The 14,814-nt window shown below is 35.3% G+C and overlaps 1 protein-coding gene across 3 annotated transcripts in view; it reads left to right on the top strand.

Annotated features, from left to right (window-relative positions):
* The window catches only part of TCF12 (transcription factor 12), a 394,477-nt gene that overhangs the window by 63,837 nt on the left and 315,826 nt on the right, over window positions 1-14,814 (top strand). The window lies entirely within an intron of this gene.

The raw sequence follows: 14,814 nt of genomic DNA, 5'->3' as shown, positions 1-14,814 counted from the left end.
GGGGTTTGATAGAAAACAACAATATTCTGTAAAGAAATTATCCTTCAATTTAAAAAATGCATTAAAATTTATGAAGATTTTACATATTTCAAATTAGATGAGCATTATGCAGTGAATTTCTGTTTATTAACCCTAATTACTGAAAACATTGTACCCCTTCCCAAAAAGTTTCAGTGGAGTGGTTTTATTAATTCTTCTTTTATCCAAATTGAGTAGTTTATGTCTTCTTTCTTCATGTGCTTACTACTTTTCTGATTTTATCACTTAAGACTAATCGATGCCTGCTCATTTCTCATTATGGACCAGAGACAGGTGTGGATGTGTGAGCAAGGGAAAAGCTTTGGAAAATCTTCCCTTATTCAGTGATTATGTCTGATCCTTTGCTGTGCTCTTTAAAACCTAAGGCATGAGCAAGGCTGAGCTCTCTGACTTGGATCAGGGTATCCTTTCCTAATTTAAATTCTCTTCCACATCAGACATAGGAGTCCTGTTTCTAATACCTAGTTTTAATTTTCTTTCCTATGCTTTAATTACAGAAGCCTCTACACCTGCTTGGTCATACTTCTTGTCATATATGTATATATACATATGTACAAGACACGTACATATATATAAACAATCTTTAGATACCTCATTTTCTAAATATACCTCACTTGAATAGTTGAGTTTGAATCTCTTAGTTGAGGCAAATGCAATCAGAGGTGAATCTGCATGTATACAGTTAATTAGTGGCCCGTTAGCTGGTAAGGAGAGTTTATGGTTTGGAAAGAATGTGTATAAGTTTACATGTAACACAGTAATATATCAGTATATAGAAGGTGACCTTGATTTATCAGGTTACAAAAGTAGCATTACAGAGACAAAAGGAAAATTTCTCCAATCCAATTTAATCTTAAGCAGTTACTTTTTGTTTGTTTTAATGATCTTTTAGCTGTTTTCTTAAGAAATGTAGATTTTCCTTCATAACCATTATTTAGTTGAAAAATCAGTTATCTTGCTCAGTATTGGGCCAAATCACCGTCATCTACTCTGGTTATTGACCCCTAAGATCCTTAGAATATGCTATCATTTTAGAAAGTAGAGGGTAAGAAGGGCGTCTCTCCTGATAACTGAGGTTGCTTCGTCTACCAAGAATTCATGCTATTTCCTAGCCCTTCCACCCAAGTTCGGTTCAGGAAGTAATTGCTGAGCATCATTCATTTGTATTTGAGCACTCTTGATGGTTTGGGTTGGCCTCAAGTTAGAGTACTGACTGTTGTGGAGGAGGTTAGCCTTATCACAGGGCATGATGAGCAATGATAAGAATGACTGTGGAGTGTTGGAGGGAAGCAGGTCAGGTCTAAGTCACCCCCAGGTGGGCAGAACTCAGAATGCTTGAACTTCAGTTAATATTTTGAAACATACCTCTTTTCAACCCCCAAATGTTAACTTGAAAACTGTTGGTTTAGAAGACACTTCTTTCAAGAGAAAATACGGATATCATTAAAAAAAAAAAAACCAACTCATTTATGGCCATTAGCAAATTGTTTCCCATGATAGACGCAAGCAAGAATCTATGATCATTGACTTCCAGATCTGTTTCTTTTGTTTCAGTATCCATTATCCTGGGTTGCTTCAAGGTTCATTCCCACTCTTTAAAATCTCAGTGTGTTGATTTAAAAAACCAGAAGAAAGAAAAAGACAGGGGTCAGATTTAAGGGAATGTGGGACTAGAAGGGGCTAGTGGGAAGGAAAGCTGGAAAAGCCAGGCCGGGAGTATTAATCCAATGTTTACACAGTAAGGAGAGTGATATCTTTATATGATTAGTAAATTTTCTGTGATGGAGATTTCTGAAAAGAAAGTTCTGAAATTATTTGTAAAGCAGCAGCATACATAAAGTATTAAACTTTTCAAGAAGACAGTTTTGAAGAACAGCATAGTTTTGGTTTAAGTGTTGACATGCTTATTTAGAAAAGAATTAGTCTTGCTACAGATCATATTAAATGGTTTAAAATAGCTGATGAGTAGAACAGCTGTTGGTTGCAACTCATGATTCCATGATGAAGTATAGAACTCGTGGTCCAGTTTTCAGTATCAAGCTGTTTTCTCTGTCTTTGATTCTAGCCGCCATTGAAGTCAAACACACTGGGGCTTGTTCAAGTCTCAGAAGTAATAATGTAGAGGGATCAGAGGATTATTATTTTAGTAAAAATAAAAGTTCCTTCATGCATTTAAAGTCAGGTATTATACATGCTATAATATAGGTCTGAAAGAAAATCAAAGCTTCTAGTGTTCATGAGATGGCAACTCAAAGAAAAACAGACTTTATGGCTTTTGAGATAGTTATACAACAGTCTGGCTTACTGGAAAATGAAAAGGGAAAAGAAAAGCTAGCCGAATAGTCCTAGGTCAGTTTTATTTACTTATAAGATACTCCTTTCATATATAGATCATGGTGTAAATTGAGTGGAAATATACTGGTGGGGACACTACTTGTAGCTGTATTTTCAGAACCTCATGGTTATGCTATTATGTGAATTATATAATCCTTCTTTGAGGGTACTTTCTCTTTACCCAGGTAATAATGGGCCCTCATTTCTATAAGAGTTTTAAAAGGATAACAAAGCAACAAAGACAAAGGAAATCAGACTTCGTTTAGCCAGCCATAGACAGGGTTATGGTGTAAATAATCAGTTGAAATAAACTGTCCCCAAAAATAAAAGCTTGATTTTTTTTTTTTTTAAAGAATGACTTTGGTTGTAATGCTCAGTAAAATGAAAGGATTACTATGAAATTCTTGCAATACACACCAAGATTACAAGCCTAAATAATCATTAGAAATACTTTGTAATGTTTGTAATATTTTATTATTTGCGTTCTCTTTTAATCCTGTCTTGTAATATTTAAAAATTGGTATTAAGAATTAATGAGAATTGCTTTTTCAATTAAAATCACTTTATAGGCAGCTTCCAGGAATATTTTTATTTCTGAAAGCAAGGTATATATAATCAAAGCTTTTTAATAAATAAGTTCATTTTATTCTTCATGTGAGAAATATCCTTAATTTCATACTTTTAATATTTATAGTACTGTGTATTGAAAGTGAAAAGAAAAAAGTGAAGTCGCTCAGTCGTGTCTGACTCTTTGCGACCCCATGGACTGCAGGGAGAGACACCAGGCTCTCCGTCCATGGGATTTTCCAGGCAAGAGTACTGGAATGGGTTGCCATTTCCTTCCCCAGGGGATCTTCCTGACCCAGGGATCGAACCCAGGTCTCCCACATTGTAGGCAGAAATTTACCGTCTGAGCCACCAGGGAAACCCGAAGTACTGTGTATTATTTCACACATATTCTTAACACATGTTTACCTCAGGCTGTTTCTTTTTTAAATACTCAGGTATATTCATGGACTGCTACCCAGTGTTTTAGATATAATCAGCTTTTCAATTGTGCATTTATCCTTCAGTCATAGAAAGAATAGTTCCTTTTACTACTAAAGCTCATCAAGTGCTTTTTCCCTACCCATATTTTTTTTAATACATATTTGATTGAAGTAGAGTTGACTTACAATGTTTCAGGTGCACGGCAAGGTGATTCAGTTATACAAATACACATATTATTTTTGAAATTATTTTCCATCATAAATTATTACAAGATACTGACTGTAGTTCCCTATGCTATACAGTTAACCTTTGTTGCTTGTTGTGTATCTATTTTTTAATTAGAAATCTAGTATTCTATTCATATTTAGTCAAACAAGTGGAATCAAAATGTCATAATTTTTTTAGTTAGGCAAAAATTCATAAGTTTTGTAAAATGTATATATATATATGTAGAAAAGCTTTTCTGCAACACTTGATAAAGGCTTGAGAAAGAACATAAAAAAAGAAGAGATGGAGAAATTGGGGAACAGAAGCTAAATGAAATGGGAGCACTGAATATGAAATAGAAAAAGTGAAACAAGATAGATAAAAGTAGAAAGATCATTGTATAGTCCAATTGTTTTTAAACACGACTGCCCGTTAGAAACATATCTGAAGTTCTGGAAAAAAAAGCAATACCGGGCATTTGTATTTTTCAAAGAATCTCAAGATAATTCTGATACGTATCTGGATTTTAAAAGGTGATCACAGGTTTGGTCATAAGAAGTTCTATTGTTTTTCTGTTAACCAATCATGATAGAGTGGTATTAAGTGAGTAATAGTTACATATCACAATAATAAAAGATGCTTATCAGCTTTCACAATCAGTAGCCAGACAAAAAAATAAAAGACAATTACAATTGCAAACCGTAATGGGAACACAATTAACTTAACAATATAAAATAATTACATAAAATTGGGAGGGGGGTTCAGGCAGAGTGATGTGATAAGTGGAAGTGGCATACATGCACATGTTTTCATCCACCCAGTCAGTCAATGTCTTTTGGTTGGTGCATTTAATCCATTTACATTTAAGGTAATTATTGATATGTATAATTTTATTACCGTTTCTTAATTGTTTTGGGTTTATTTTCTTTTCCTTCTCTGTGTTTCCTGCCTAGAGAAGTTCCTTTAGCATTTGTTGTAAAGCTGGTTTGCTGGTGCTGAATTCTCTTAACGTTTTCTTGTCTGGAAAGCTTTTGATTTCTCCATCAAATCTGAAGGAGAGTCTTGCTGAGTAGAGTATTCTTGGTTATTATAGGTTCTTCCCTATCATCACTTTAAATATACCATACCATTCCCTTCTCCCTAGTAGAGTTCCTGTTGAGAAATCAGCTCATAGCCTGATGGGAGTTCACTTGTATGTTACTTGTCATTGTTCCCTTGCTGCTTTTAATATTTTATCTCTTGTCTTTAATTTTTGTCAGTTTGATTACTATGTGTCTTGGTGTGTTCTTCCTTGGGTTTATTCTTCCTGGGGCTCTCTGTGCTTCCTAGACTTGGTTGACAATTTTCTTTCTCATGTTCAGAAGGTTTTCAGCTATTATCTCTTCAAATGTTTTCTCAGGTACTTTCTCTCTTCTTCTGGGACCTCTCTAATGCAGATTTTGGTGCGTTTAATTTTGTCCCAGAGGTCTCTTAGGCTGTCTTCATTTCTTTTCACTCTTTTTTATATATTCTGTTCTGTGGCAGTGATTTCCACCATTCTGTCCCCAGGTCATTTATCAGTTCTTCTGCCTCAGTTATTCTGCTACTGATTCCTTCTAGTGTGTTACTTATCTCTGTTGGTTTGTTCTTTAGTTCTTCGGTAAACATTTCTTGCAGCTTCTCAATCTTTGCTTTCATTCTTTTTCTGACAGCCTGGGTCATTTTCACCATCATTATTCTGAATTCTTTTCTTGGAAGATTGCCTGTCTCCACTTCATTTAGTTGTTTTTCTGGAATTTTATCTTGTCCCTTTATCTGGACATAACTTTCTGCTTTTTCATCATGATTCAGTTCAGTTCAGTCACTCAGTTGTGTCCGACTCTTTGTGACTCCATGAACCACAGCACGCCAGGCCTCCCTGTCCATTATCAACTCCCGGAGTCCTCCCAAACCCATCCATGTCCATTGAGTGAGTGATGCCATCCAACCATCTCATCCTCTGTCGTCCCCTTCTCCTCCTGCCCTCAATCTTTCCCAGCATCAGGGTCTTTTCAAATGAATCAGCTCTTCACATCAGGTGGCCAAAGTATTGAAGTTTCAGCTTCAGCATCAGTCCTTCCAAAGAACACCCAGGACTGATCTCCTTTAGGATGGACTGGTTGAATCTCCTTGCAGTCCAGGGGACTCTGAAGAGTCTTCTCCAACACCACAGTTCAAAAGCATCAATTCTTCTGTGCTCAGCTTTCTTTATAGTCCAACTCTCACATCCATACATGACCACTGCAAAAACCATAGCCTTGACCAGACGGACATTTGTTGACAAAGTAGTGTCTCTGCTTTTTAATATGCTGTCTAGGTTGGTCATAACTTTCCTTCCAAGGAGCAAGTGTCTTTTAATTTCATGGTTGCAGTCACCATCTGCAGTGATTCTGGAGCTCAGAAAAATCAAATCAGCCACTGTTTCCACTGTTTCCCCATCTATTTCCCATGAAGTGATGGGACCGGATGCCATGATCTTAGTTTTCTGAATGTTGAGCTTTAAGTCAACTTTCTCACTCTCCTCTTTCACTTTCATCAAGAGGTTTTTTAGTTACTCTTCACTTCCTGCCATAAGGGTGGTGTCATCTGCATATCTGAGGTTATTGATATTTCTCCCGGCAGTCTTAATTCCAGCTTGTGCTTTTTCCAGTCCAGCATTCCTCATGATGTACTCTGCATATAAGTTAAATAAGCAGGGTGACAATATATAGTCTTGACGTACTCCTTTTCCTATTTGGAACCAGTCTGTTGTTCCATGTCCAGTTCTAACTGTTGCTCCTGACTTGCATACAAGTTTTTCCAGAGGCAGATCGGGTAGTCTGGTATTCCCATCTCCTTCAGAATTTTCCACAGTTGTTGTGATCCACACAGTCAAAGGTCTTGGCATAGTCAATAAAGCAGAAATAGATGTTTTTCTGAAACTCTCTTGCTTTTTCGATGATCCAGCGGATGTTGGCAATTTGATCTCTGGTTCCTCTGCCTTTTCTAAAACCAGCTTGAACATCTGGAAGTTCATGGTTCACGTATTGCTGAAGCCTGGCTTGGAGAATTTTGAGCATTACTTTGCTGCCGTGTGAGATGAGTGCAATTGTGCAGTAGTTTGAGCTTTCTTTGGCATTGCCTTATCTTTGGGACTGGAATGAAAACTGACCTTTTCCAGTCCTGTGGCCACTGCTGAGTCTTCCAAATTTGCTGGCATATTGAGTGCAGCACTTTCACAGCATGATCTTTCAGGATTTGAAATAGCTCAACTGGAATTCCATCACCACCACTAGCTTTGTTCGTAGTGATGCTTCCGAAGGCCCACTTCACATTCCAGGATGTCTGGCTCTAGGTGGGTGTGAGTGATCACACCATCATGATTATCTGGGTCGTGAAGATCTTTTTTGTACAGTTCTTCTGTGTATTCTTGCCACCTCTTCTTAATATCTTCTGCTTCTGTTAAGTCCATACCATTTCTGTCCTTTATTGTGCCCATCTTTGCATGAAATGTTCCCTTGTTATCTCTAATTTTCGTGAAGAGATCTCTAATCTTTCCCATTCTGTTGTTTTCCTCTATTTCTTTGCACTGGTCTCTGAGGAAGGCTTTCTTATCTCTCCTTGCTATTCTTTGGAACTCTGCATTCAGATGGCAATATCTTCCCTTTTCTCCTTTGCTTTTTGCTTTTCTTCTTTTCACAACTATTTATAAGGTCTCCTCATACAGCCATTTTGCTTTTTTGCATTTCTTTTCCATGGGGATGGTCTTAATTCCTGTCTCCTGTACAGTGTCACAAACCTCTGTCCATAGTTCATCAGGCACTCTTGTCTATCAGATCTAGTCCCTTAAATCTGTTTCTCACTTTCACTGTATAGTCATAAGGGATTTGATTTAGGTCGTACCTGAATGGTCTAACGGTTTTCCCCACTTTCTTCAATTTCATTCTGAATTTTGAGTTTTAGAATTTTTCGATCAGGGATTATGGACCTCTTCCTCTTTGTTTTAGTGTTCCCACAGATCTGTAGAACATTTTCCTATGCAGAGAGGAAGATCTTTATGTTTTAATTTTTATGAACCGTATATATGTCTGAGATGATGTGTATATATAAAAAATATATACAGTATACATATGTGTACATATATAAAAATTTAGGGAAGCGTGTGCCTGTTGTGTTTGTGTGTGTGTCAGAGGTGGAGAGAGAGAAAGTGTGATGGGAGAAAGGGGGAGAGAAGTGTATGGTTGTGGATGGTAGGGATGGGGAGACAGTGAGTGGAGATGGGGAGACAGGGAGTGGCTATGTGGATTTGTGTAGCTGTTTCATCCTTGTGTTAGCTCAGGTTTGATTACTAACATGGTGTGAAATAAAACCTTAATTGCAGTTTCACAGCTTTGTTAGCACTTAAGCTTATCACTAACAAATTCTCTTACAAGAGATTTACCTAAAATTTCTGTGTAAAATTAAAACCAGAACATTGTGTGTGCCATACAAAATAATAGTAAAAAAAAAAAAAGAAAATCAACAATCAAAACAGACCATGTCTTAAACTCTTTTACTAATCCTAAAGGAGTATGAAATGTTTCTGGTGCTATATAGTTACCCAAAGAAGCGGTTTCACTTTGCTTATTTAATAACTACTGTTTGGACTAAGGTTGAACACAGGAAGTGAAGAATGGCTGAGCCAGTTGTAGTGGTAGTAGTAATTTAGTTAAGCAGAAACTAATGATCCAAATTGGAAATAGACCAGGTCATTGGGTATTAATACCATCCCATTATGAAAAGTCTCATGAGATGTTAGATGACCTCAGGAGACTTGTACTTTTGTTTGTAAGGACCTGTGTAAGATTGTTCTAAGACGGTTTGAGAAATACTGAAACTATAATATTGCTTATCAGTAAATGTGATAGAAATTACTTTTCTACTCAGCTGTAAAACAAATGATTTTAGACCCTGAATCAGTCAGATGAAATAAACTCTTAGGTTAGAATGCTATGTTTCTTTTTAAATATAAATCTTTAGTATTTCTTAAATTTAAGACTCTGAACCTTTTTAAACATTACTATATGAGAAGGTAAACTTTCATATCCTTCCAGTACTTCTATGATGCTTTTTCCAATCCCTGTGTTCTTTGCTGACAACAGCAGTTGTATGTACTTTGTGAGGTCAATAAATGCTGATTTCTGCAAAATGAAAACTCTTAGGAAGTGAGCTTAGTTGTGAAGAGGAAGCACAAAGAATGAGGCAATTGAATGAGAAGTATTGCAAGGGATTATTTAAAAGTGTGAGTCAGACACCAAATTAATATTCCTTCCCTTGGGTCTCCCCAGTCTTCATATGTATATTCTGATTTATTTTGGCTTACCTGGTTTGTTTATCTAGATATGTGGATGGTAGCAAATACAGATTATCAAAGTGTCTCTTTTCTCGTAGTCCAAAGCTAAATACATACGCTTGTAACTATAGTTCTTATTTTCAGGAAAAATGTGCTAAAAAAATTTAAGCTATGTAATTTAGGGTTACAAAATAGATAGCACTTAGTGAAGGAAGGTTGATCTTATAGTTAGTGTATCTTTATTTATCCCATGATGTCTAATTAATTGAAATCTACTTTTTTAAAAAAAATTCCATGTGGGATACAAAGCCTTATGAATTGTACTATAACCTATTTAATTCTGATTAATTAGTTTTCCTATTTAAATGAGGAGCTCAGTGACCAAAGAAGTTATTTCTTGTAGTGCTTTTTTAAATGAGAGAATTTAGAAATTATTATGTGGTAAAACTAACTAGACCAACTACGAGGTTGAGGGAATTTTAGTTATGAGGTTTTTGTTGTTTATTAAACTGTGTGGTTTGAAGAGTGGGCAGAAAGGGAGGAGGAACATTTTGAAATTATGCCCTACAGTTTTCAGTCTTTTGTCAGCTTTTTGTGATGCTGTAGATGACTGTAATTTGAAACTGGGAAGTATGAAAGATTTGTGGATTGGGTGATTCACATACTGTTGGATTTTCCACATGGCTTAAATTCTTCATAGAAACAGTTTTACAGACACATAGCAAGAGGACAGGGTAATATTTATTCCATAGGACTTGAAAAACAGTGACCTATGTTCTAAAAAGATAAAAGTACAGTTTTATTCAATATTATAAAAAATTGCCTTATATGCTTTATTTTACTGCTTATACTTCAGTTTTTTGATGTGTGTATTTTCAATGTTGACTAAAAGTAACTGGGTGTGTTGACAGAACCACAGAAAAAAATTTGATCCTGTGTTGCTAAATAAAATTAAGTACTGCTTTTAAAAATAAAACTTTACCCTTATAGACTGTTATGTATGATCTGTGTTTCCATGAGGAAATGTTGATTAAGTAGTTTCCATTTTGGTATTACAGTATGTCCTGTTGTAAGTTGCTGACTGTGGAAAATTTTTTTAAGTAAAAGAAGCAGCTCAGCTTAAACCCTTAGTTTTTATTATGGCAGACACCAAAAATAGAAATCTAACAACAATTTTATAATCTATTAAATTTCTCCATATCTTAGAATAAGTTAGTTTTGAAAGTTTTTTTTTTTGTTGTTTTTGTTTTGTTTTGAAAGTTTTAAACAAGGTTGTTGACTATCGAATTGAATTACCTTTGTATATCCTTGTACAGGAAGCGTCCTTTTTACTTGGGCTACCGAATACATGTCTGCAGTTTTTTCAAAAAAGTAAGCCATAGCCTAGAGTAAATGACAAAATTTTCTATTTAGTATAGAGATGTTCTTATGTGAGAGATGTTGTTAATCTAACAAACTAATTAAATACAATTCTGACAAAACTTGTTTATATGTAAAACTTAGCAGGATAGACTTATTTTGGATGAAGCAAAAAGTCTTAAAAAATCTGTTTTCTCTTAAATGAGTAAACTTATTTTTGGAATTTTTGATGGTATTTAGTTCTCCTTGATAACAAAAGGATTGGGATTTGTAATATTAGTCTACCTATGTAAGATAAGTTTTTGAGGATAATTGAATTTTGATGTCAGCTTATAAGTGCAGTAATTCAATATTGAAATTAAGTCTTTGCCTTTGAATTATTCTAACAGAGGCTGGAGAGTGTGGTTTTTGTTTTCTGAAAAGATGTTTTAGTTTCTTGCTCAGTGCTTGCTTCTGTCATCAAGAGAAGAGGAAGAGGAAGGCAACTCATATAGCTGCTGTTTTATATGAAGTTAAGGCTCTAGTTTTGTGTTAAGTAGCTGTGGAATCTATAGTTTTGGTGCATGGCATGATCAATAATTTTTACTTTCAAAAGCTGGTATTTTTACATTTTAATGAGATAGTTGTTTTTTTCTTTTTTAAACCAATGAATATTGTATTGTAAAGGGAATGGGCTTTCCTGGTGGTTCAAAGGGTGAACAATTCTGCCTGCAATGCAGGAGACTTGGGTTTGATCCCTGGGTTGGGAAGATCTCCTGGAGAAGGAAGTGGCAATCCACTCCAGTAATCTTGCATAGAGAATTCCATGGACAGAGGAGCCTGGCGGGTTACAGTCCATGGATCTCAGAGTTGGACACAACTGAGTGACTAACACTTTCACTTAAAGAGAATAGAAAGTGAGTAGCACTTGGAAAGAAAAGCTGTTGTTGGTAGCCTGATAATGTGGTACTGTAATTTAAATTTATGCTTTGAGAGAATTAAATTTGGACTTTGACATCATTTAGAAGTAAGGCTTACGTGCATTTTCAAGAAAAACCCAGGAAATAAACCATAAAGTGAAGATTAATTTTTATTTCAGAATGCATTGAAGATTTAACTTTTAAAGTGTCTTCTAACCTTTCAAAGTAAACCTTTCATTTATCAAGTCAAAATTAAATTGGTCATAATGACATACCATATATATATTAGTATGTCATATCATGTTTATAAAGTTAATAATGTGCTTCAAAATAATAGCTAAAACATGTAAGCCATAATTATTGAAGAAGGAAATTAAAATACTGTTCATGAATACAGTCAAGATTGATTCATTGTACCTTAGGGTTAGCAGAATATTTTAATAGTAACATTTCATTTTCCATCAATAAAAATATACTTTTGTTTGAACTGTTAACAAGAAATTATACGAATCAGTATGGCTTTAAATGTTAATACTGTAGCTGTAAAGAGGGTATAGAATGTGCATAGAATGTACTTGGAGTTTTAATCATTATTTTTAAAATGTTTTGAAAGATACATTAAAGCTAACATTAATATATTTGAATTGGACTTTAAATTGTATTAAAGATATTGTAGTGTGCCTGAATTTTAATTACAAAGTAGTGACTGAATTCAGATCAATGCCTCTGACTTCTGAGAAGCAAAACAGAGGAACTTCTCTTTTTTAGTGTGTTGAAAGATGTAAAAACATCATTTTATTTCTTAACAGTTTGCTGTATAGATATTGGTGAATACCAAACTGTTACTGAACCTGTATGTAAGTAACCACATGACTACAGTTCAGGTCACTGATATTTTTGTTCTGTAAGTTCTTATAAAAGTATACTGTAATCTCTTAAAACTATTTGCTGGTTGTAACAAAGATACAGTCACTTTTAGAAGATTTGAAAAGTACAGAAAAATTGAAAATACCATTTACCAAGATAAGTTAACTACATTTTGACATTTTGATGTTGATTTTCTTCCTGCTGTTTTTCATGTGTATATATAATATATTATACATGTTGGTACCAACATATAAATGGAGATCATGCTGCTTCTTAAATGGTGTTAGATTTTAACATTGGAAATATTGGTTCTTTATAGTCATATTTACATGCTGTAGCTAGAATTTATAGGGAAACATAGCTTTTGCTTTAGAGAAGAAGTTGGCAAAGTTTTCCTGAAAGGGCCAGATAGTAAAATTGTGTGTGTGTGTGTGTGTGTGTGTGTGTGTGTGTGTGTGTGTGTGTGTGTGTGTGTGTGTGTGTGTGTGTGTGTGTGTGTGTGTGTGTGTGTGTGTGTAAACCCAAGGAGCCAGATTGGAATGGTAGTCTTACAAAGGGCCAGATAGTAAAATTGTGTGTGTGTGTGTGTGTGTGTGTGTGTGTGTGTGTGTGTGTGTGTGTGTGTGTGTGTGTGTGTGTGTAAACCCAAGGAGCCAGATTGGAATGGTAGTCTTACAAAGGGCCAGATAGTAAAATTGTGTGTGTGTGTGTGTGTGTGTGTGTGTGTGTGTGTAAACCCAAGGAGCCAGATTGGAATGGTAGTCTTACAAAGGGCCAGATAGTAAAATTGTGTGTGTGTGTGTGTGTGTGTGTGTGTGTAAACCCAAGGAGCCAGATTGGAATGGTAGTCTTACAAAGGGCCAGATAGTAAAATTGCGTGTGTGTGTGTGTGTGTGTGTGTGTGTGTGTAAACCCAAGGAGCCAGATTGGAATGGTAGTCTTACAAAGGGCCAGATAGTAAAATTGTGTGTGTGTGTGTGTGTGTGTGTGTGTGTGTGTGGGGTGTGTGTGTGTGTGTGTGTGTGTGTGTGTGTAAACCCAAGGAGCCAGATTGGAATGGTAGGAGCCAGATTGGAATGGTAGTCTTACTGCTGCAGGAATCAGTTTGTTGGTTTCCAGAGGGAGTGCTGACCCTGATTTAGTAAAATATGGTACTTGTTGTCTCCGGAGTAAGAACTAACTGAACTTAGAAGTGAGCATTATTTAGCCTTTACAGGAAATAGGAAAATGTTAAACTTGGTTCTGATGCTGGATGAGGCTATTGTGTAGGAGATGTTGGATCTACCTGAAGGTGTTATTTAGCCTTAAAATATTAAGGCTGCCCTCCCAAATCTAGTTTTCCTTGACCTGGCTGTGTTCCCTTTTTAGTATCCATTTTTCTAACTTCAGAGACAGAGCTAAATTATTTTATATGAACATTATTATATTATATGAATGTTATATTATTGTTACATATGAATGTGAAATGGTAAAGATGAAAAAGATAGGAAAAAATAAGCTAAAGCAAATGTCAAGGAAGTACTTTTTCTTGTCTCATCCTAAGATAACGATGAATCTTAAAACGTATCCAGAAGGGAAAGACTGCTGTTGGTATTGCAATGGTACTGTTTATTAAGTTTAGTTTTTGTGCATGTGTGTAAATGTTATAGTTTCTGTTTTCATTTTATGTGGAAAGCTTTTCCAGTTAACTCTTGTCGTTATTTATGGTACCTTCAGTGAAAGAAAATGTGTTTGGAGCAGAACAGTAGATTTAAAGTAAGATTGCATGCTGTTATGTCAAGCTGTATCCCTAATGATAGGCTGCAAAAGCCTGTGTTGTGCCTCCGTTTTGGGGACATATTCACAAACTTACTTGTAGACTCACAGGCAATTATAAATGAAGCTTATTCAAAAGCAAGCTTTGTATTAAGATGATTTTTCTTTATTATGTTTGTATTTGGCAGGAACATTTAGAGGAACAGGATGCTTGTGTTTTTATTTGCCCTTCTAACCAGCAGTTTAAAAATATTGAATCCACACATTTGAGTGGTAAATTCTAGATTGAATTCCATAGCTTGTGTTGCCTGTAATACTGTAAGTACTTATTTTAATAAGAGAAAAGGTTATAATTAGTTTTTAACCTGGAGAGATTTGCTGTTTTTAATACTGGTCTGCATCTCTCTTGGCCTATAGTATCCTTCCTGCAGAATTTGCAACATAATAGTATGTGTTTCTCAGTGGGCCAATGTGTTCTTCTTGGAGTGCCTTTTGGAATACTGCCGAACTTTTAAGAATTTATTAATAACTTTGACCAGAACACCTAAATTAAAAATTTCTCATTACTCTTGAGATTTGTTTACTAAATTCTCAGGCGTTTGCTTTAATTTTCCAGGTCCCTTATATGGGACTAGGTCATGGAATGAAATAGGATATTCCTGATCCATTGCCTCACTCACTAAATTGTTCTTCCACTAATGGTAAAAGATTTGAACTGACTTATATGTCCATCTTTCCCTGATTCCTTTGCCTTTTTTTCTCTCTTCCGCCCTCATCAGTTCTCCCTTCCCATCCAGTGAATGTGTCTTCACGCTGGGCAAAATTAAATGGTTGTTCATATCTAGGGGCATAAGAAAAAACTGAATATTAAACTTGCATAGAAATGTATTAAATTTGCGACCTTATGTTATCTTCCATGTGATTGTAATTGCTATATTATACTTTATTAACTTACTGAATTAAAAATTTTAATTGGTTAACAATAGTATGGGCTGATTTAAATAAAGTTTGTAAGAAGTAAGATCTCAATAGTAT

Source organism: Muntiacus reevesi, chromosome 7 (genome assembly GCF_963930625.1).
Source record: "Muntiacus reevesi chromosome 7, mMunRee1.1, whole genome shotgun sequence".
NCBI classification, from domain to species: domain Eukaryota; kingdom Metazoa; phylum Chordata; class Mammalia; order Artiodactyla; family Cervidae; genus Muntiacus; species Muntiacus reevesi.
Note: the sequence above shows the minus strand (reverse complement) of the source record. Positions and strands in the feature narration are given on the sequence as shown.